This window comes from Syngnathus floridae, unplaced genomic scaffold (assembly GCF_059516105.1).
Source record: "Syngnathus floridae isolate MCC-2025c unplaced genomic scaffold, RoL_Sflo_1.0 HiC_scaffold_24, whole genome shotgun sequence".
Classification (NCBI taxonomy): domain Eukaryota; kingdom Metazoa; phylum Chordata; class Actinopteri; order Syngnathiformes; family Syngnathidae; genus Syngnathus; species Syngnathus floridae.
In genome coordinates, this window is record NW_028284053.1 from 724928 (window position 1) to 747627 (window position 22700).

A 22700-nucleotide genomic window follows, 5' to 3' on the forward strand; every position below is an offset into this window, starting at 1 on the left:
AAAGGCACAGCGTCAACAAGCTTCTTTCAGCGCAAAGCCTTCCAAAAGTCACATTTGAGCCGCCGAGTCTCGTGGAGTGCGAACATAAGGAGTTCGACATACACTTACGGCGTTATAGCCCAGGATGTCCAGCTTCTTCATCAGATCACTGATGACGATGTCCGGGGGAAAGGCGCAAGGAGCAATGTAAGGTGTTCTGGGACCTCGGGTTAAGGTTAGGGTTGCGAGGGACGCCTTACGTACGCTCACGCCCTCGGCCTCGCAGTAGATCTGCAAAGGGCTGAGGCCGTCTGGGAAACGGACTTGCAGAAACTTCAAGACGGGGGAGCGCCACTCCCTCTCCTGAAAGGCAGAGGCATGCATCCGTCCGTCCGTCCGTCCGTCCGTCCGTCACATCTCTGGCCTCAACACGCTTGTGCGAGTCTTCCCACCTCCAGCTCCAGGATGCGGAACTCAAGCAGTTCGTTTTGGTCTCGGATATCCTGGATGTGCTCTTTCAGACGCGCTTCTTCCGCCTCCATCCGCCTGACCTGAAAAGACAGTCAGACCTCATCTGCGGGGCTTCCCGACAGGTGTGACGCCAAGCGACTCCGCCCAGCGCCTTTCTTTCCGTCACCTTTTCGGCCAACTGCTGATTGCTCTGACGCAGCAGCTGCTTCTCCTCCACCCACTTGACATTTGTTAGGTTACGGATTCTAGTTATTGATCTGACTCCAAATTGCGATCAACACTTAACACATAAATTGCTATGTCCTAATCCACACACTGGCGCACCTAACAATTTTGCGAGTTCGTTCTGTCAAAGAGAAGACCAGTAGATCAATCAGACCAAATTTACCAATTATTTATTCCTGACAAAGCGCACTAATACAGGCCTGGGTCCCGGGTCCCTCACACTAAAACTCGTGCGTTTTTGTGACCACCAAAAGACGACACATTCTTCCGGGTTGCCCAGTTTTAAAGAAACACAATATGAATATTAAAGCATGCAAAATATTGTGAGATGATTGGTGGATGGCCATCTCCTCCCCGTCCAGGTGTCGCTGAGGTCAGGCGGTTGGGTTTTCCCCTCGATGCCCAGTCCCATAGATGTGCTGTTGTTCTCCTTTCTCACCGACCTTGAGATTATCTCGTCCGGTACTCCCTGTCTGGGCCTATACACAACACTTCCAAGAAAACAAGTTCATGCAGTTTGCCTGCACATTCCTCGGCCCCCACCAATCCACACGAGCACTTCAATACTAGATATTAATATGATTATAAGTTTAACACAACCTTAAAATATGTTTGCAAACTCCCAAAAGCACATTTCCCTTTATTCCCTCTCATGACCTAATTTATGAGGTCATCACCCGTTACCCTAGCAAACAGCTACCAGCGCGCTGTCGATCCTTCCTTCCCCCCGCTGCTCATGTTGAGTCACCAGGGCATATTGGCCCATCGGTGGCAACGGGCCAACGGTTTTCTCGATCAACCGGACAGTGAGTGACCTAATACATGGAATACAACAACAATCGCATAAAATCATAACTGTAGTAAAAATAGCCACAGCAACAAGCACAGACATGATGAGGCCTTTCCAGCTTCCGAACGTTTTCATCCAATCGGACCAAATATCGGTGTGTAGGCCTGAATGATCTTTCATCTTTTTGTTCAGTGTCCTTAGTCCTTCCAACGCCTGGATCAGTCGGCCTCCTCGTGCCGTGTTGTTTGGGATGAAAGTACAACATGCATCACCAAACATTCCACATACACCATGTTCCTTAGCCAATAGCATGTCCAACGCAATTCTATTTTGGAACGCCATTAACGACGTTGCAGCCAATTGTTCATGAACTGCGGCGAATGATTCAGCTGTATAATTACCCAGTCGTTGGACATTGTAATGAACGTAATTAATACTGTCTACATTTTTATTGGGGGTGATCCATAGGAAGATACTTTCGAATCCCGAGAACACTTGATTAACGAGTTTATACTTATCTGACACACCCCGGGGCACTCCTATAGTGTCAATATATGTGGGATCGTCGTCGCTCAATCACGGGGGCAAAACGTCTCTTTTGGCTTGCTTCAGGAGCCCCGCCAGTGGGGACTCCAGGTCCCAATTGAGATTCTGTATTTCAATGGGGACAACCACCACAGGCATTATCAAAGACACGAGGGAACAGATACCTGATGCGTTCTTTGGCAAGCGATCCTATAATTTGTCATCACCACACCACAACCAGATGTCACTGGTTTTCCTCTGCTCCTTCCATCACTGCTGGGTGAATTCTGGCATGTCCTGTTAAAGCTTGAAAACAAGTGAATTTGGAAAAAAAACTTTGTATATCACAATTACAAATTGAAACCTACTCACCCATTTCTATTTTACCACTCCCCCTTTGACACATTCACCCAATGTGTCATTACGTATCAAAAGGAACCTGCAAAGCGTCCCCTCTCATCACCACTCTCATTGTAGCCAGGCCCGCGGAACCTCTAGCTCCCATCTGGGCCCTGGGACCATCACCCCAAGTCCTTGAAACTTGACTGTCCACCACACACTCGGCAACACAAACAAAAATCATCGCACTCCTGTCAGTGAGCTTATAGCCCTGCTGACAGCGGACATTTGTACACACAAAAACAAAAACAGACATCAAGTATCAAAACAAAAACAGTCATAAAATGAATCCTGGCGCCCGCAGATCATGTCCTGAAAACCACGTCATCAACAAGTTCATCATAAAAACCAAAAGGGCAAGGGTTAACATATTCTTGTAAATCCAACACAAACTTTCCACGAACGCAATCGACAACCTGCAAGAATGAAAACAAGTTACGCAAGCAACGCGCAATCCGCTCCTTGGCTGGTGGCTGGTGCTGCAAAAAATCAAGTCACACAGAAAAACAAAGCAGAGCGTGCTATTGTCGCAAACACGTTCAAGCGTCAAACAATTGGTCACTGTCCACCTAGTCCATCACCCCGTCGGGTGAGCTCAAAGTCGTCACACGTCAAATCGTCCAAAGTCTTGCTGTTCGATACTAGTTCTGTCTTGTCTGACCATATCACTGAAATGGGCCTTCTCCATCACACCGTTTTGTTGTCGATGGTGCCCCTGATTGATCATTGAGCCATGGTTCCAGTCTGTACCACCCCTTCAGGTGAGAGGAATTTTATCCTCAATTGCAAACACATCACCCCAACTTCAGACCTCTCTGGCCAATCACCCTGCGCACACACACTCAAAGTTAGTATGTTAGTGTGCAGGCAAACATTGACTCCTAATAGTAACTCTTCACATTTGGACATAGTTGTCAACATGACCTATTGTAAAATCTCCAATTCAATTTTCCATAAACTCGCCCATCAGATTCATCGCAAATTGTCATATATGTCTATCTGGGGGGGGGGCCGACTGTGGGACCCGCGTGTCAGGGGAGCCTCCATAACCTCAGATTGCTCCTACAAACTCGATCTCTATTACTTATCCTAATTAAATTCAATAAAGATGGGTCCGACTATTCCCTCTGGATTTTTACGTCATCATTTGGCTCTCCCCCTTTTTCCTGTTGTCTAGCTCAAATATGTTTCTCAGTCTGCTTCACTTTATTGCCCCTCTTGGCGAGTCTCACTCCCCCCTCTCAAATTTTCAACTTTAAAATTCACGCCCAATTTTACAAAATTCTTTCTATATTTTTATCAATTTTCTGACCAATTCAACACGTTCCAAATTTAAACATAATCTTGTGGCTTTCCCCGAATTTTTATTCAGCCTCTTCGCCTTCACACGCAATTTCTACGGAAATTAATAATTCTAGTTATTATTGTTAATCATCCGTGGCCCTCGTAAGGACAAGCCGCATCAGTAATGGATGGATGGATGGATTGTTAATCCTAACCCCAAATGCCTATCATAAATTGCCATTTACATCAATTGTCGCAAGGGTCATGTCAATGTATTTGTTATTTAAAGCCCTACTGTATTCTTTTTTTAATTAAGTAGTGCCCTTTATTACTATTTTGCTGACTATCCAGAATTCCAACTTTCTTATGGCCCCTCACCCCTTCAAGCTGAAATATGCATCCTATAAATCAGTCGCAGTTGATGTGTAATTAAGTTCTGTTGCTTTGATAAAGGTCAATTAAGTTTAGCAATTCAGCCTTCTGTTGCCCGAATCCAAATTTTCACTGGTCCAATTATAAAATTTCATTATTTCAGTTAGATTAATTATGTATTCGAAATGCTAAGTTACATATAAAAATGTATGATTCAAATTATTTAATTTCTATTGATCAATGTCCACTTTGCAAAGTTTCTGATCACGCTGTCGTATAATTTGTCAGTGCATCTTCACTGACCATATCTATGTATTTTGTTTTTTATCCCCGTTTCAGTGTCAATAAGCATCCTTATTATTCCCTCTTTTATCAAAACTCCTCAGTTATGTCTGCCCCAGCACCCAAACACACCTCCATCCCTTTTGTCCCATACTCCACCAACTTTGTAATGCTTCAGCAGTCTTTAGCAATGTGTCCAGTTTGACTTCATGTGACTCGTGCAAGTCTTTAGCAGCCTCTCCTCTTAGATTCTCATGATGATGATTCAGGGCTGGACCGTCCGCCATTCTCAAATGCATCCATCTTGTCTTTGTTCTTTCAGTCTATTTTTTTTTTGATCTGCGACTGTGTGTATTCCACCAACTGTATGGTTCTTGTCCTGTGAAGAGCCGTGCTTGCCCCCTTCAAGCATGATAATAGTTCCTGTTGTTCTCCCAAAGGTCAAAGGTGTCTCATGACCAGGGACAGTCCTCTGTTGATTTTGAGGCAGCCAGTAGAGTACAAGGACTCAGTTCAGGACTTGTGCCATGCGCTAGGGCAGAACACACACTGGGACACAAATTTCACAAAACTATCTTCGTGTTATCAGTCTTCATGTGTAGTATTTGTTCCTTACACCCCAAATCTTCCTATTAACATTTTGTATCCTATCAGTTGCGCACACTCATCATCTTACTATCAAGCCGCCCTTATCAAATGTTTTTTTTTTTTTTTTTGAGTAATCCATCCACCCTACCCATTAAAACGGCTAAAATCCTCGTTCCAGTGTTTATCATCAAATAAAGTTCCGAAATCCTTTATAATAAACTGTAATGTAATTTAACAATCTACCAACATGGTTGTATATGCGGTGAATGTTATTGTTCAATCTATAGGTCATACAGCGCCTGTGTTCCAACTATGACACTCCTCCTTGGTTTACCATCTCATAAATTATTGTTGTCAGCAGCGCTAAATGATAGTGCTTGAAAGTGAATGTCTTATCGCCCAATTTAAAACACATGCCGCATTTGAGCGAGTATTTATTCATTTATTTGCCATCCTCATGTTAGCTGGCATGTGTCAGAATTAAAATGTAATTTTGCTTTTAATTTTAAGTCTTTCAAAATTGCTATATCCTTAGTGCACCGAGATAAACTGTTAAATATATCTTTAAAAACAAACAAAAACAATCTATGCTCCTGTTAGCCTGCAATTGTCCAAATCAAAAATGTTATTTTCTTTTAATTGTCTTTCTTTTGAACCTCTAAATCGCTCATGTTGCTAACTTAACCTAACCTTAAAGAAAGGACCAACAGGTTACTCCCAATAGCTCCTCATTATTTACGAGTTAGCCCCCCCTTTCTTGAACATTCTCTGATCCATGCAGTCTTCCTCCTCACACGCCTGCACCCACACAGGGTGTGCACATAAACGCACACACCGAGTGCGCACACAACCGCACGTACACACACACACACGCATCCACACGCACGCACGCACGCACGCACGCACGCACGCACGCACGCACGCACAAACCATCTCTCATGTAGCTTCTTTGCCACTTTCTATCGGTCAATACCATTCACAATTTGCGCTTCCACATCAGCATATACATTCCTTCAATCTCACTGCTTCAAACATTCACTGAGAAACTCACACTGTCCCTGCCCCGCCCGGGCCATAGCACCCCCCCGTGCGAGGGGGGGGGTCGTGGCATCAATGTTGACCGGTTACAGGCTGGCCATTTCCTGCAACAATCATGATGCCGGCCCACCGCCCGCACGAGCATAGCACAGGCCCACGCGCACAGCCCAGACCCGCGACTACGCGCGAGTGCAGGCACGCTCATCAGTCTCAACTTCTCAAAGGGCAGGCCAACTTTGCTGTTGCGCCCTTCATCATGTTCACATTCGACATCTTTCAATGTCTTCTACACAACATTTGTTGTCTCTTATTCTCATCCTATCAAGCCACCGTTCTAGTAACTTTCTGCCACACACGTCTTATTTTCTCTATTGCACACACGCCCTATTTTCTCTACTGCCACACCTTGCTCATCTTAGTTTCTCTAACCAACTTAAACACACCATTGTACACTTCTCAATTTCCCTATTATCGCTCAAAAGCCTCCTAAACATTCTCCATTACTGATTTCTTCCATAGAACACACATCTCACTCACACACACTGATATACACACCCACTCATGAGGATCCTCTGCGCGCACACACACTCTCCCCCCAATTTGGTTCATTTTGGATATTTTAGCAGTCTGATCTCTCACAGGAGGAACTGTTACCACCGGATATTTTTTGAGGAGGCCTCACTTCCCCTCGGGGATCTCTTTATTAACCCCAGCTATTTGAATACGATCGTCACCGCACCCTTGTCCGCCACGACGAAGCACTAGGTCCCTGACCTATCCTTAGTACGCGTAAGTCCCTGACTTTACCGTACACGTTACACACGTAAGTTCCAAACTTATTCACCGTATGTATCTTAACTTCATGCACTCCTTATTTGATCTGAACGACAGTCTCCTCTTAAATTTCCTCTTTCAATTTGCAGCATTTCGACTTATAGTAACAGGTATTCTGCTTACCTTATCGGTGATGAGCTCAGGGTTTAGGAGACGTCGTACCAGCTCAACGTTGTGCGCTTATTCCAAACGGTTCGCCGACCGGGAGACGGTGTCCCTGACACTGTCCGGTGTCTTGGCTAAAGACCACGAGTTGTCAATTACCCTTCTCTTGACATCACGTCCGCGGTCACCAAGAAATTGTTAGGTTACGGATTCTAGTTATTGATCTGACTCCAAATTGCGATCAACACTTAACACATAAATTGCTATGTCCTAATCCACACACTGGCGCACCTAACAATTTTGCGAGTTCGTTCTGTCAAAGAGAAGACCAGTAGATCAATCAGACCAAATTTACCAATTATTTATTCCTGACAAAGCGCACTAATACAGGCCTGGGTCCCGGGTCCCTCACACTAAAACTCGTGCGTTTTTGTGACCACCAAAAGACGACACATTCTTCCGGGTTGCCCAGTTTTAAAGAAACACAATATGAATATTAAAGCATGCAAAATATTGTGAGATGATTGGTGGATGGCCATCTCCTCCCCGTCCAGGTGTCGCTGAGGTCAGGCGGTTGGGTTTTCCCCTCGATGCCCAGTCCCATAGATGTGCTGTTGTTCTCCTTTCTCACCGACCTTGAGATTATCTCGTCCGGTACTCCCTGTCTGGGCCTATACACAACACTTCCAAGAAAACAAGTTCATGCAGTTTGCCTGCACATTCCTCGGCCCCCACCAATCCACACGAGCACTTCAATACTAGATATTAATATGATTATAAGTTTAACACAACCTTAAAATATGTTTGCAAACTCCCAAAAGCACATTTCCCTTTACATTCTAGAAGAGACAAACGCGTGGACAGCTTTGGAATGTTGTGTCATTTTCATCCACAAATTCTTTGGTTGACTGGAAAATGACATTTGCTTTTCTCCGCATTTTCCCAGCCACGTTCGGGGGGGGGGGGGGGGGGGGGGGTTGGTCCAGTAATGCCAGACGGATGAGTGACTGAAGAATGTAGCTATTTTGTCTGAGAAAAAGGTGTGCTCATTGATGAGCTTACCTGTCCTTGTTGCTTCAGCGCTGACTCCAGATCTGCTACTCTGCTTTGATAGTGACCCATTTCTACCATCAGCTTTTCTCTGGTCTGAAAGGAGGAGGAGGGAGGCTCCTCCTCCTCCTTTCAGACCAGAGAACACCCGAGGCTGGGTGAGAACGGGGAGGCTGCGACCCGGCCGGGGGTTGCGGGAAGGGGCGCCACCTTGATCTCCTTCTCGGCGTCGTAGTCCCCTTTCGCTGGTCTGGGCTAGCAGAGCGTAGGCTCGTTGCAGCGCTTGATATTCTTGCGTCAGCTGGCGGTAGCGAAGCTCCGCCTCTTCATGCACACACCAATGCAACACAGCACTAGTACCAGAATCAGTCAGACCGGCGACAAAGCACCCGCGACGCAAAGACGAGTCCGATTCCAGGCTGAAGAGGAATGTTTGGTGCCAATACGCTGGCAGAAATGGCGGGCTACCTCTTCGGGTTCCGTGTCGGGGGTTCTGTCGGTGTGAAAAGACAAGGACGATCCGTCCGAGTCCACCAACACGTCTTCGTCGTAGCCGTAAAATGTTTCGATGACCTGCGGGCGCGGAAGCGAACATCTCTCTGAACAAACTGAAGCGACACCTCACGATGAATCGACGGGAGGAACGATAGCGAGAAAAAGGCCATTTCATCTTGCGCAACACCAAGCAGCCGCAAACAAACAGACTCACCTTGCAGGACCTCACGCTTTGTTCCTCCTCAGAGATTCTCGACGTCGGTATCGTAGCAGCAAATCTCTCTCCTGTCGACACAAATAATCCGCCTTTGAGATTCTTTGGATGCAAAGGGAACGAACGGCTCCGGCGCAGAAACAAACGCGACTCACAATGACATTTCTGACATGAGCTCCTGTCTCCAGAGCCTGAAAAACACGTCACCGGCGATGATTGGAGGGACGCTCGTCTTTTCCAAAAGTGACAACTACAGGGTGTGTCAGGGTTTTCCAGATTATCTTTATCGTATCATTGTGTTGCTTTGACTTTGACTGCGACCTGTAATAAATAATATTATTTATCCCTTATTTATCCCTATCGCTTATCCCTTCCTACACAAAGTCGTAAAACACCCCTTGCTATGTTTTGACTAGAGGTCAAGGGCTTCCTCTATTCAATCCACTCTTACACCCACCCTGTTTCTCTTAATTAAAATGCTCGTGCAGGAGCCGAGAGTCAGACTTCATTCGTACAACGGATGGACTCTCCACCTGCAGGTGTCCAAAAGAACTTACTTGTCTCCCGTGTGGTTCTTGCAAAATAAGTTGGAGCGAGCGCAACTCTAACAGGGTGCATTTTGCCACTAGCTGCCTACGGACAATGACGTCGCGCTCGCGGCTCATGGTTGACGGGCTGAGCAGCCGGGCAAGTCCGTCGTTTTCAGCGCACAGCGAGTGGCAAAGGCGCTGACAAAACGGGAGCTTTGAGCTGCTGAAAACGGCAAAACAAGTCTAAAGCGTGTTCAAACGCGTGCGCACAATGCTCCTGCTTGAAAGGTCGGAATTTAAGGGGCCAATTTTTTGGATGGCGGCCGCCGGCCAAGCTTTGGACGGAAAAGGTTTCCTGGCGACAGCGAGCGAGCGCGGCGCTGCCGTACGTGCACCGAGTCGCCTGCCTGAAGACCTTGGACAAGTCGTCGATGATGTGCCGCTGCTCCACAACTTGAAGGAACTCCATTTCACCGTCCTGCTGGCCGCAACCGCGGTCCAGGTCATTGAGCGAACTAGGCCTTCTCTGTGGAACACAAATGCAGTGGACTCTGTTGGCACGCCGCCGTTGTCCGCGTCGACTTACCAAGCTTGCCATCTCCTCGTTCTCCTGGGTGACAAAGCGCACTTTGTTTTCAAGGCGACACAGCACCAGCGAGAGTTCTTCATTCTTCCTGCTCAGGCGTTTGTTTTTGTACAGGAGTGGCAGAAACTGGCTTTCTGTTTCTCTCAGTCGCTTTAGCTGCAAGCATGAAGTGCGGGATATGAAAGACGCACAACACGCGGGCCAGAACGTATCCATTCCTTTTGCATCGGTTTGAACGGAATCGTGGCTTTGGCTCCCAATAAAAGACATCTACCAGGCAACCGACTCGCCGCGCCGCTCAACTAATAAGCAAGCGCAATGGGTGCCTCGCTGGATGGCGCGCATCAAACGTAGCGCAAACCTTCAAGCGTGCCGTCAATAAATTACCAGTTCATTGCGCTCTTCAGAAAGCAGGGCGTTTCGATCCTCCAGTTTCCTGATGACTGCGCTGAGCTCAGCGATTTTCAGATGAAACCGTCGCGTGTCCCGATCCTCCTGAGACTGAAAACGCCCCGCAACACACACACACAAGCACTCGTTCAAAGTTCAAAACTGTTTTTGTGCTACCTTCCTCCAGCAACGAACTAAGTCATGCGTACTGCAAGTGTGTGATGAGGTGGCTTACGCAATGAAGAGGATTGCTAGTAGCGGCGTTGACCCCACTTCCAGGGTAGTTTAGGCCCGCCCTTTGGGAATCCCTCAGGGCAGCGATCTGCTGCTCGGCAGCCTGAGTCTGCAGCTGAAGGCGGTGGACGTGGCCGGCCCCAGGGCTTCATCCAAAACACTAACCGCTCTGTCTTTCAGCTTGATCTCATCCGTCTGGATGTACAAACGGGGAGCGCTCAGGCAGGCGGGCAAACTCATTTGCCAGAATTGTGACAAAAACAAAGAGAGCAACCGGCCAATTTTTTTCTTGAATCGACTAGAACACCTTTGCTGTGACAAAAGCGAAGCGAGCAACCGGACATTTTCTTCTTGTGAAATAGAATAGAATAGAATGCCTTAGGTGTCATTGCACTGCAGGTATACAACGAAATTGGGAACATAGCCACGCACCGCGCATCTGATCAGTCCTACCAGTCGGCGGATCTCCCTCTCGCAGTCTCTCTTGGTTCGGCTCAGCTCCTCCCGATGCTGGTGATGAGCCGATCGGAGCTCGGCCGCTCGGGACTGCCAGGCCTGCTGGGCCGCTGCCAGGGCTTCTTCCGCGCTCCTGGTGGAGGCGACACCGCTCGGTCTCCCGACACCGCCGCGTCTCCTCCACCTCCGCCAGCAAAGCGCCCCCCCTCCTCACCTGAGCAGACATTGCGCCACACCGGGCCGTTGAGACCGCAACGGAGTGCCGCGACGCTTACTGGGGACAAGCTACACAATACGGTAGCGGCCGCATCGAAGCCCGACGTGGCGTGCGGATAGTCAGACACGGATAGAGCGGATCACCTTGTCCATGGAGCCGTCCCTCAGGCTGAGGACCAAGGCATTCAGTCGCTGGATCTCTCCATCTTTGATTTTGATCACTCTCATCAGCTCCATTTCATGCTGCCGCAGTAATGTCTCCCTGGTAATGGCTAACTCTTTCTGCTTCTCCTCATGGAGTTTGCTTTTGAGTTCCGTCATGGCGGCGGTGGCACGGTGGTGCTCCGCCCGCAGGTCCTGACTTCTCTCTCTCTCCAGACAGCTGACCTGACATGACTTAGACTTAGACAAACTTTATTGTCATCTTGTCTGCACATGGTGCATACAAAACGAAATTCCGTTGCATACGTCTTACAACAAAGTAGTGATATTGCAGTTGAATAGAAGTAACATATCCTATGAAAATATATATATATACATATATACTATATATATATATATATATATATATTAAAAATAAGTATAAAGTGCAGCAGTGATAATTATGCAATAGTGCAAGTAGGCAAAACAGTATTCAAGAGTGTGCAGAGGAATGCTAAACCATGTATTAAACTTCTATTTAAAGGGTTTATACAAGTTCAGTAAAGTTGGTAGTGCTAAACCATGTATTAAACTTCTATTTAAAGGGTTTATACAAGTTCAGTAAAGTTGGTAGTGCGAGATAGTGCAAGATAGAGGTCCGTAGTGTCATAAAGTACAGTTCTGTGAATGTGTGATGCAGAGTTCAGTTTAGAGCTCAACAGTTCTAGTGTTCAACAGTCTGATGACAGCAGGGAAAAAGCTGTTGCAGAACCTGGTGGACCTGCAGCGGATGCTGCAAACCTCTTCCCAGAGGGCAGCAGGGAGAACAGTCCATGGTGGGGGTGTGATGGGTCATTGATGATGTTACGGGCACGGGACATGCAGCGCTGAGATGAAATGTCCTGAATGGAGGGAAGAGGAGCCCCTATGATCCTCTCTGCTGTCCTCACCACTCTCCTCACGTTCTTCCAATCGGAGGCGGTGCAGCCTCCACACCACACAGAGAGACAGCTTGTCAGAATGCTCTCTATGGTGCTCCTGTAGAACGTCCTCATGATGGGTGGGGGCAGGTGGGCTCTCCTCATCCTCCGCAGGAAGTACAAGCGCTTCTGTGCCCTCTTGACCAGTGCCGTAGTGTTCATAGTCCAGGTGAGGTCTTCTGTGATGTGGACCCCCAGGAATTTGGTGGTGCTGACCACCTCCACAGCTGAGCTGTTGATGATCAGTGGAGCGTGGTGAGGCTGTTTTTTCCTGAAGTCGACGATGATCTCCTTCATCTTCTCCTCATTCAGGATCAGGCTGTTTTCTCTGCACCAGCCCACCAGCTGCTCCACCTCCTCTCTGTAGTCCAGGTCGTTGTTGTCTCTGATGAGCCCCACCACTGTTGTGTCGTCTGCTGACTTCACGATGTGATTGGTGGTGAACCTGAGGACGCAGTCGTGTGTCATCAGGGTGCACAGCAGGGGGCTCAGGACGCAGCCCTGAAGGGAGCCTGTGCTGAGGGTGATGACATCAGAGGTGTTCTGTCCGACCCGGACTGACTGAGGTCTGTTGGTGAGGAAGTCTAGCAGCCAGTTGCGAAGGGGGGTGTTGAAGCCCAGGTGTTCCAATTTTCCTACCAGATGCTGTGGGATGATGGTGTTAAACGCTGAGCTGAAGTCCAGGAACAGCCTCCGCACATGGGTGTTCTTCTCCTCCAGGTGAGCCAGGCTCAGGTGAAGAACGGAGGAGATGGCGTCCTGAGTGGAGCGGTTTTGCCGGTCGGCAAACTGGAACGGGTCAAATAATAGGGGGAGTCTGGAAACGATGTGACCTTTAAGCAGCCTTTCGAAGCACTTCATCATAACCGGAGTCAGTGCAACAGGCCGGTAATCATTAAATGAGGTGATTTGAGGTTTCTTCGGCACCGGAATGATGGAGGCAGTCTTAAAGCACGCCGGCACTGTGGCTTGGCCCAGCGAGGTGTTAAAAATGTCTGTGATGACCCCAGCCAGATGACTTGCACATTCCCTGAACACACGCCCAGGAATGTTGTCGGGGCCAGGGGCCTTACAGGGGTTGACTCTCCTCAGGGTCTTCAACACATCGGCGGAGTCAAGGCAGAGTACCTCCTCTTCCTGATGGGGGACAGTTTTAACTGCTGGAGTGCCGTTTAGTGCCTCGAACCTCCCAAAGAAGTTATTTAGACCATTTAGAAAGTCAGCATCAACTACACCCACCGGGGGGGGGGAGGGTGAGTTGTAGTCTGTAATCGCCCGTATGCCTTGCCACATACTCCTGATGTTTTTGACGTCGTGGAAACGATCCTGAAATTTTCGACTGCGGTCTCGCTTCGCTATCCTGATGGCACGGTTCAAGTTGGCTCTCGCTGTCCTCAGTGTCTCCTTGTCGCCAGACTTGAAGGCAGAGTTCCGCGCTCGTAGCGTTTGACGTACCTCCTCAGTCATCCAGGGTCGTTGGTTGCCCCGGGTGATGATATTCTTAGTGGTGCTGACGTCCTCGGTGCATTTGTTGATGTAGGCTGACACAGTCATGGCACACGCATGTCTAATCTACATCGGGAAAACTGGGAGGGAGGGAGGCAGGCAGGGAGGCAGGCAGGGAGGCAGGCAGGGAGGCAGGCAGTGTCTGTCTGTTGAGGTTTTCACCTTGTTCTTCTCCTGCTGAAGTTCTAACTGGACGTCCATCAGTTTGGTTCTCAGCTCGTCATTGGCGGCCTGAAGGGCGTCCGTTCGCTCCGCCTTGGCCCGCCCTGCCGGAGCTCGTTTGGACATCTCTTACTCGAGTCTCGCCCGGTCGTCAGTCAGAGATCACAACATTTGTACCTGGAGAGCACAAACGCAGCGCTGTTTTCCACTGGCTTCGAACTCAACTTCAATCGGTACCGTAACTTACAACATCATAAACATAGAACTAGCTTGACTTATTCATTGAATAAATGCATTTGGTTCTTCAAAACTGCATCACGCAACATAGCGTGACCGAGACGGCCGTTATCCACCTGCGTGAAGTTATTTGGTGAAATGAATGAGATGTTTAAGACACCATCGTTCTGTCTCTATGTAGATGAAGGTAAATAATCGATTGCTGAAGGTCCAAAGGTGTTGTGATAAACAAATAAACATATTAGTGATTAGTGACATATTTGTGATAAACATATTAGGCAGGATAATCACATATGTTAACGTGACTGCCCACACTGTATTTATTTATGGTTATTTGTTAAATCGAGTACTGTTAGACATGAAATAGGAAGTGTTTAACATAAATGGAAGACGAAAGGGGTACTCACCATTGTAGCTCCTGCTGGTCAATGATACGAGCCTCTTCTTGCAGTGGAAAACATACAGCCAACAAACACCGTGGAACCTAAAGGAATGAAATTAAACATTAACATTTAGCCTCAACCAACATTCACAGATACAACGCAACGCAAACTACACAAACGTAAATCTTTTTAAACACAATGAGTTGTACTTACCGTGTACGCTCTAGACGGTCCACTTGCAAGCGGAAAATAAAGATATTTCTGTTGATAATCGTCGTGTTTGTATCCGGTGTCTCGCTCAAGGCCATTGCGCCCACAGATTTGAATTTTGGTGAGAGTTCAGCCTATTGACGTCATTTCCGCGGTGTAATACCCGCATATCTGAAACGGCAAAGTTAAGAGTAGAGTTAAATAAAGTTTTTAGTCAACGCAATAATTTACAACCGTTGACCAGTCGAAATAATCGTCGAAATTTGGCGTCTGTGGCTGGAAGCAGACGCCGAGTTCGACATTCCTCCCAAACGCCACACTCCCTCGCTTTTCAGGGCTAAAAAAAAACAGTTGTAATTACCTTGTACGCTCTAGACGGTCAAGTTGCAAGCTGAAAACAAAAATATTTGCCTTGTTAGTCATCGTGTTACTAACCGCTGTGTCTTGTTTGCCAGAACTGCCGCTTTCCTACTTCCTGTTGCAAGCCACGCCCACGGATTATAATTTTGCCGTGAGTTCCGCCTATTGACGTCATGTCCGCGTCACATGACTGCGACGTAATATTATCTAAAACTGTTTGTGCGGTATTGTGTTGTTCTGTGCGGTATTGTGTTATTCTGTGCGGCGTCGTGTTGTTCTGTGCGGCGTCGTGTTGTTCAGTGCGACGTCGTGTTGTTCAGTGCGGCATGGTGTTGTTCAGTGCGGCATGGTGTTGTTCAGTGCGGCATGGTGTTGTTCAGTGCGGCATAATGTTGTTCAGTGCGGCATAATGTTGTTCAGTGCGGCATGGTGTTGTTCAGTGCGGCATGGTGTTGTTCAGTGCGGCATGGTGTTGTTCAGTGCGGCATAATGTTGTTCAGTGCGCCATAATGTTGTTCAGTGCGGCATGGTGTTGTTCAGTGCGGGATGGTGTTGTTCAGTGCAGGATGGTGTTGTTCAGTGCGGCATGGTGTTGTTCAATGCGGCATGGTGTTGTTCAGTGCGGGATGGTGTTGTTCAGTGCGGCATGGTGTTGTTCAGTGCGGCATAATGTTGTTCAGTGCGGCATGGTGTTGTTCAGTGCGGCATGGTGTTGTTCAGTGCGGCATGGTGTTGTTCAGTGCGGCATGGTGTTGTTCAGTGCGGAATGGTGTTGTTCAGTGCGGCATGGTGTTGTTCAGTCCGGGATGGTGTTGTTCAATGCGGGATCGTGTTGTTCAGTGCGGGGTGGTGTTGTTCAGTGCGGGATGGTGTTGTTCAGTGCGGCATGGTGTTGTTCAATGCGGCATGGTGTTGTTCAGTGCGGGATGGTGTTGTTCATTGCGGCATGGTGTTGTTCAGTGCGGCATGGTGTTGTTCAGTGCGGCATGGTGTTGTTCAGTGCGGCATGGTGTTGTTCAGTGCGGCATAATGTTGTTCAGTGCGGCATGGTGTTGTTCAGTGTGGAAAGGTGTTGTTCAGTGCAGGATGGTGTTGTTCAGTGCGGCATGGTGTTGTTCAATGCAGGATCGTGTTGTTCAGTGCAGCATAATGTTGTTCAGTGCAGCATGGTGTTGTTCAGGGCGGCATGGTGTTGTTCAATGCGGCATGGTGTTGTTCACTGCGGGATGGTGTTGTTCAATGCGGGATCGTGTTGTTCAGTGCAGCATGGTGTTGTTCAGTGCGGCATGGTGTTGTTCAGTGCGACATAATGTTGTTTAGTGCGGCATAATGTTGTTCAGTGCGGCATAATGTTGTTCAGTGCGGCATGGTGTTGTTCAGTGCGGCATGGTGTTGTTCAGTGCGGCATGGTGTTGTTCAGTGCAGGATGGTGTTGTTCAGTGCGGCATGGTGTTGTTCAATGCGGCATGGTGTTGTTCAGTGCGGGATGGTGTTGTTCAGTGCAGGATGGTGTTGTTCAGTGCGGCATGGTGTTGTTCAGTGTGGAATGGTGTTGTTCAGTGCGGCATGGTGTTGTTCAGTGCGGCATGGTGTTGTTCAGTGCAGGATGGTGTTGTTCGATGCGGGATCGTGTTGTTCAGTGCGGCATGGTGTTGTTCAATGCGGCATGGTGTTGTTCAGTGCGGGATGGTGTTGTTAAGTGCGGCATGGTGTTGTTCAGTGCGGCATAATGTTGTTCAGTGCGGCATGGTGTTGTTCAGTGCGGCATGGTGTTGTTCAGTGCGGCATGGTGTTGTTCAGTGCGGCATGGTGTTGTTCAGTGCGGCATGGTGTTGTTCAGTGCGGCATGGTGTTGTTCAGTGCGGCATGGTGTTGTTCAGTGCGGAATGGTGTTGTTCAGTGCGGCATGGTGTTGTTCAGTGCGGGATGGTGTTGTTCAATGCGGGATCATGTTGTTCAGTGCGGCGTGGTGTTGTTCAGTGCAGGATGGTGTTGTTCAGTGCAGGATGGTGTTGTTCAGTGCGGCATGGTGTTGTTCAATGCAGGATCGTGTTGTTCAGTGCAGCATAATGTTGTTCAGTGCAGCATGGTGTTGTTCAGTGCGGCATGGTGTTGTTCAATGCGGCATGGTGTTGTTCAGTGCGGGATGGTGTTGTTCAGTGCGGCATGGTGTTTTTCAGTGCGGCATAATGTTGTTCAGTGCGGCATGGTGTTGTTCAGTGCGGCATGGTGTTGTTCAGTGCAGGATGGTGTTGTTCAGTGCGGCATGGTGTTGTTCAATGCAGGATCGTGTTTTTCAGTGCAGCATAATGTTGTTCAGTGCAGCATGGTGTTGTTCAGTGCGGCATAATGTTGTCCAGTGCGCCATAATGTTGTTCAGTGCGGCATGGTGTTGTTTAGTGCGGGATGGTGTTGTTCAGTGCAGGATGGTGTTGTTCAGTGCGGCATGGTGTTGTTCAATGCGGCATGGTGTTGTTCAGTGCGGGATGGTGTTGTTCAGTGCGGCATGGTGTTGTTCAGTGCGGCATAATGTTGTTCAGTGCGGCATGGTGTTGTTCAGTGCGGCATGGTGTTGTTCAGTGCGGCATGGTGTTGTTCAGTGCGGCATGGTGTTGTTCAGTGCGGAATGGTGTTGTTCAGTGCGGCATGGTGTTGTTCAGTGCGGGATGGTGTTGTTCAATGCGGGATCGTGTTGTTCAGTGCGGGGTGGTGTTGTTCAGTGCAGGATGGTGTTGTTCAGTGCAGGATGGTGTTGTTCAGTGCGGCATGGTGTTGTTCAATGCAGGATCGTGTTGTTCAGTGCAGCATAATGTTGTTCAGTGCGGCATGGTGTTGTTCAATGCGGCATGGTGTTGTTCAGTGCGGGATGGTGTTGTTCAGTGCGGCATGGTGTTTTTCAGTGCGGCATAATGTTGTTCAGTGCGGCATGGTGTTGTTCAGTGCGGCATGGTGTTGTTCAGTGCAGGATGGTGTTGTTCAGTGCGGCATGGTGTTGTTCAATGCAGGATCGTGTTGTTCAGTGCAGCATAATGTTGTTCAGTGCAGCATGGTGTTGTTCAGTGCGGCATGGTGTTGTTCAGTGCGACATAATGTTGTTCAGTGCGGCATAATGTTGTTCAGTGCGGCATAATGTTGTTCAGTGCGGCATGGTTTTGTTCAGTGCGGCATGGTGTTGTTCAGTGCGGCATGGTGTTGTTCAGTGCAGGATGGTGTTGTTCAGTGCGGCATGGTGTTGTTTAATGCGGCATGGTGTTGTTCAGTGCGGGATGGTGTTGTTCAGTGCAGGATGGTGTCGTTCAGTGCGGCATGGTGTTGTTCAGTGCGGAATGGTGTTGTTCAGTGCGGCATGGTGTTGTTCAGTGCGGGATGGTGTTGTTCAATGCGGGATCGTGTTGTTCAGTGCGGCATGGTGTTGTTCAGTGCGGCATGGTGTTGTTCAGTGCGGCATAATGTTGTTCAGTGCGGCATGGTGTTGTTCAGTGCGGCATGGTGTTGTTCAGTGCGGCATGGTGTTGTTCAGTGCGGCATAATGTTGTCCAGTGCGCCATAATGTTGTTCAGTGCGGCATGGTGTTGTTTAGTGCGGGATGGTGTTGTTCAGTGCAGGATGGTGTTGTTCAGTGCGGCATGGTGTTGTTCAATGCGGCATGGTGTTGTTCAGTGCGGGATGGTGTTGTTCAGTGCGGCATGGTGTTGTTCAGTGCGGCATAATGTTGTTCAGTGCGGCATGGTGTTGTTCAGTGCGGCATGGTGTTGTTCAGTGCGGCATGGTGTTGTTCAGTGCGGCATGGTGTTGTTCAGTGCGGAATGGTGTTGTTCAGTGCGGCATGGTGTTGTTCAGTGCGGGATGGTGTTCAATGCGGGATCGTGTTGTTCAGTGCGGGGTGGTGTTGTTCAGTGCAGGATGGTGTTGTTCAGTGCAGGATGGTGTTGTTCAGTGCGGCATGGTGTTGTTCAATGCAGGATCGTGTTGTTCAGTGCAGCATAATGTTGTTCAGTGCAGCATGGTGTTGTTCAGTGCGGCATGGTGTTGTTCAATGCGGCATGGTGTTGTTCAGTGCGGGATGGTGTTGTTCAGTGCGGCATGGTGTTTTTCAGTGCGGCATAATGTTGTTCAGTGCGGCATGGTGTTGTTCAGTGCGGCATGGTGTTGTTCAGTGCGACATAATGTTGTTCAGTGCGGCATAATGTTGTTCAGTGCGGCATGGTGTTGTTCAGTGCGGCATGGTGTTGTTCAGTGCGGCATGGTGTTGTTCAGTGCGGCATGGTGTTGTTCAGTGCAGGATGGTGTTGTTCAGTGCAGGATGGTGTTGTTCAGTGCAGGATGGTGTTGTTCAGTGCGGGATGGTGTTGTTCAGTGCGGGATGGTGTTGTTCAGTGCGGCATGGTGTTGTTCAGTGCGGAATGGTGTTGTTCAGTGCGGCATGGTGTTGTTCAGTGCGGCATGGTGTTGTTCAGTGCAGGATGGTGTTGTTCAATGCGGGATGGTGTTGTTCAGTGCGGGATGGTGTTGTTCAGTGCAGGATGGTGTTGTTCAGTGCGGCATGGTGTTGTTCAATGCGGCATGGTGTTGTTCAGTGCAGGATGGTGTTGTTCAGTGCGGCATGGTGTTGTTCAATGCGGCATGGTGTTGTTCAATGCGGCATGGTGTTGTTCAGTGCGGCATGGTGTTGTTCAGTGCGGCATGGTGTTGTTCAGTGCAGCGTAATGTTGTTCAGTGCGGCATGGTGTTGTTCAGTGCAGAATGGTGTTGTTCAGTGCGGCATGGTGTTGTTCAGTGCAGGATGGTGTTGTTCAGTGCGGCATGGTGTTGCTCAGTGCGGCATGGTGTTGTTCAGTGCGGGATGGTGTTGTTCATTGCGGCATGGTGTTGTTCAGTGCGGCATGGTGTTGTTCAGTGCGGCATGGTGTTGTTCAGTGCGGCATAATGTTGTTCAGTGCGCCATAATGTTGTTCAGTGCGGCATGGTGTTGTTCAGTGCGGGATGGTGTTGTTCAGTGCAGGATGGTGTTGTTCAGTGCGGCATGGTGTTGTTCAGTGCGGCATGGTGTTGTTCAGTGCGGCATAATGTTGTTCAGTGCGGCATAATGTTGTTCAGTGCGGGATGGTGTTGTTCATTGCGGCATGGTGTTGTTCAGTGCGGCATGGTGTTGTTCAGTGCGGCATGGTGTTGTTCAGTGCGGGATGGTGTTGTTCAGTGCAGGATGGTGTTGTTCAGTGCGGCATGGTGTTGTTCAGTGCGGCATGGTGTTGTTCATTTCGGCATAATGTTGTTCAGTGCGGCATAATGTTGTTTAGTGCGGCATGGTGTTGTTCAGTGCGGGATGGTGTTGTTCAGTGCGTTATAATGTTGTTCAGTGCGGCATGGTGTTGTTCAGTGCGGCATGGTGTTGTTCAGTGCGGCATGGTGTTGTTCAGTGCGGCATAATGTTGTTCAGTGCGGCATAATGTTGTTCAGTGCGGCATGGTGTTGTTCAGTGCGGGATGGTGTTGTTCAGTGCGGGATGGTGTTGTTCAGTGCGGCATGGTGTTCAATGCGGAATGGTGTTGTTCAGTGCAGGATGGTGTTGTTCAGTGCGGCATGGTGTTGTTCAGTGCGGCATAATGTTGTTCAGTGCGGCATGGTGTTGTTCAGTGCGGCATGGTGTTGTTCAGTGCGGCATGGTGTTGTTCAGTGCGGCATAATGTTGTTCAGTGCGGCATGGTGTTGTTCAGTGCGGCATGGTGTTGTTCAGTGCGGCATAATGTTCAGTGCGGCATAATGTTGTTCAGTGCGGCATGGTGTTGTTCAGTGCGGGATGGTGTTGTTCAGTGCAGGATGGTGTTGTTCAGTGCGGCATGGTGTTCAGTGCGGGATGGTGTCTTTCAGTGCGGCATGGTGTCGTTCAGTGCGGCATGGTGTCTTTCAGTGCGGCATGGTGTCGTTCAGTGAGGCATGGTGTTGTTCAGTGCGGCATGGTGTTGTTTAGTGCGGCATGGTGTTGTTCAGTGCGGGATGGTGTTGTTCAGTGTGGCATGGTGTTCAGTGCGGCATGGTGTTGTTCAGTGCGGTATCGTGTTGTTCAGTGCGGTATCGTGTTTCTCAGTGCGGTATCGTGTTGTTCAGTGCAGTATCGTTGTGTTGTTCGTATTGTGTTTAACACTTAGCCTCTAACACTTAGCCTCTAACACTTAGCCTCTAGCATCTAGAAGGTAAATAAATAGGAAGGAAGGACTCACCGGTGACGTCTTCGCCCACGTCCAAGCGTTGTACTTTGTATTTTCATCCTTCTGACAGTGGAAAACATAGCCAACAAACACCGTGGAACCTAAACGAATGAAAGAAAACTATCATTTGGCCACAACCAACATTCACAGATACAACACAATGTGACGTGCGGGGTTGAGGTTAAAGGTTGAGTGAAGGGCCCTCGTTTTAAACTACTTTTTTGAAAAGGATTGGGAACAAGTAAGACGTATTTAATTTATTTAATGGGAAGTAGTAAGAGCTATTGAATTTAATCTATGTATTATATTCTATTGTATTGTATTCTGTTGTATTCTTTTGGATTGTATTCACACTAACCCCACTAAAACTTCAGCCCACAAAAACTCGCCTCTGGCGCCTAGCCTCTGGCACTTAGCCTCTAACACTTAGCCTTTAACACTTAGCCTTTAACACTTAGCCTTTAACACTTAGCCTAGAAGGTGAATAAATAGGGTTAAAGGTTGAGTGAAGGGACCTCGTTTTAAACTACTTTTTTGTAAAGGAGTGGGAACAAGTAAGACGTATTTAATTTATTTAATGGGAAGTAGTAAGACTTATTAAATTTATTTAATCTACTTTTCTTCCCAGGCAAAATTTGATGTGCTGCAATTCCAAATTTCCAAAGTGAATGAAGGAATGAAGTCCTTTAAATTATGATTTTGTATAAATACTAGGCATTAACACAAAATCGACGGCACAAAATGGGCAGACTTTACTTGTTTGAAAAGGACTGGTTACAAGACAGACTTTTTTAATTTATTTAATGGGAAGAAGACTTATTTAGTTTAATTGATCTATTTTTGTTCCCTGGCAAAATTCGATTTGCTGCAATTCCAAATTTCCAAAGTGAATGAAGGAAAGAAGTCGTTTAAATTATGATTTTGTTTAAATACTAGGCATAGACACAAAATCTACGGCACAAAATGGGCAGACTTTACTTGTTTGAAGAGGACTGGTTACAAGACAGACTTTTCTGATTTATTTAATGGGAAGAAGACTTATTTAGTTTATTTAATCTATTTTTGTTCCCTGGCAAAATTGGATTTGCTGAAATTGTATTTTGCCAAATCTTGCCTTGAGACCTGATAGGAAGTATTAAACGCTTAGTTAAATCAATACAAGTTGGTAATAAGAGCGAGTAATGTTGGTTGAACCGATGAATGAAGGTTGAAAGCAATTTAAATTATGACTTTGTATAAATACTAGATATTAACAGAACATCTACTGCGCGAAATGGGCAGAGTTTACTTGTTTGAGAAGGAGTGGCTTATTCAAAACTAAGATTTATTTAATCTGTTTGTTCCCAGGCAAAATTGGATGTGATGCAATTCCAAATTTCACCACATGATGGTGCCCAATTTTGACTTCATAGGACATATTAAACACTTAGCTTGTTATTATGTTCAAGGTAA

At 47.8% G+C, this 22700-nt stretch overlaps 1 long non-coding RNA gene across 1 annotated transcript; it reads right to left on the minus strand.

Annotated features, from left to right (window-relative positions):
- Positions 1-8090: 8090 nt before the first annotated feature.
- Positions 8091-9134, minus strand: LOC148378880 (uncharacterized). The gene is made up of 3 exons (XR_015855560.1): positions 8652-9134; positions 8411-8515; positions 8091-8264 (listed from the first exon to the last, which is right to left on the minus strand). It is a non-coding gene; the product is annotated as an uncharacterized LOC148378880 (long non-coding RNA).
- Between the last annotated feature and the right edge of the window lie 13566 nt (positions 9135-22700).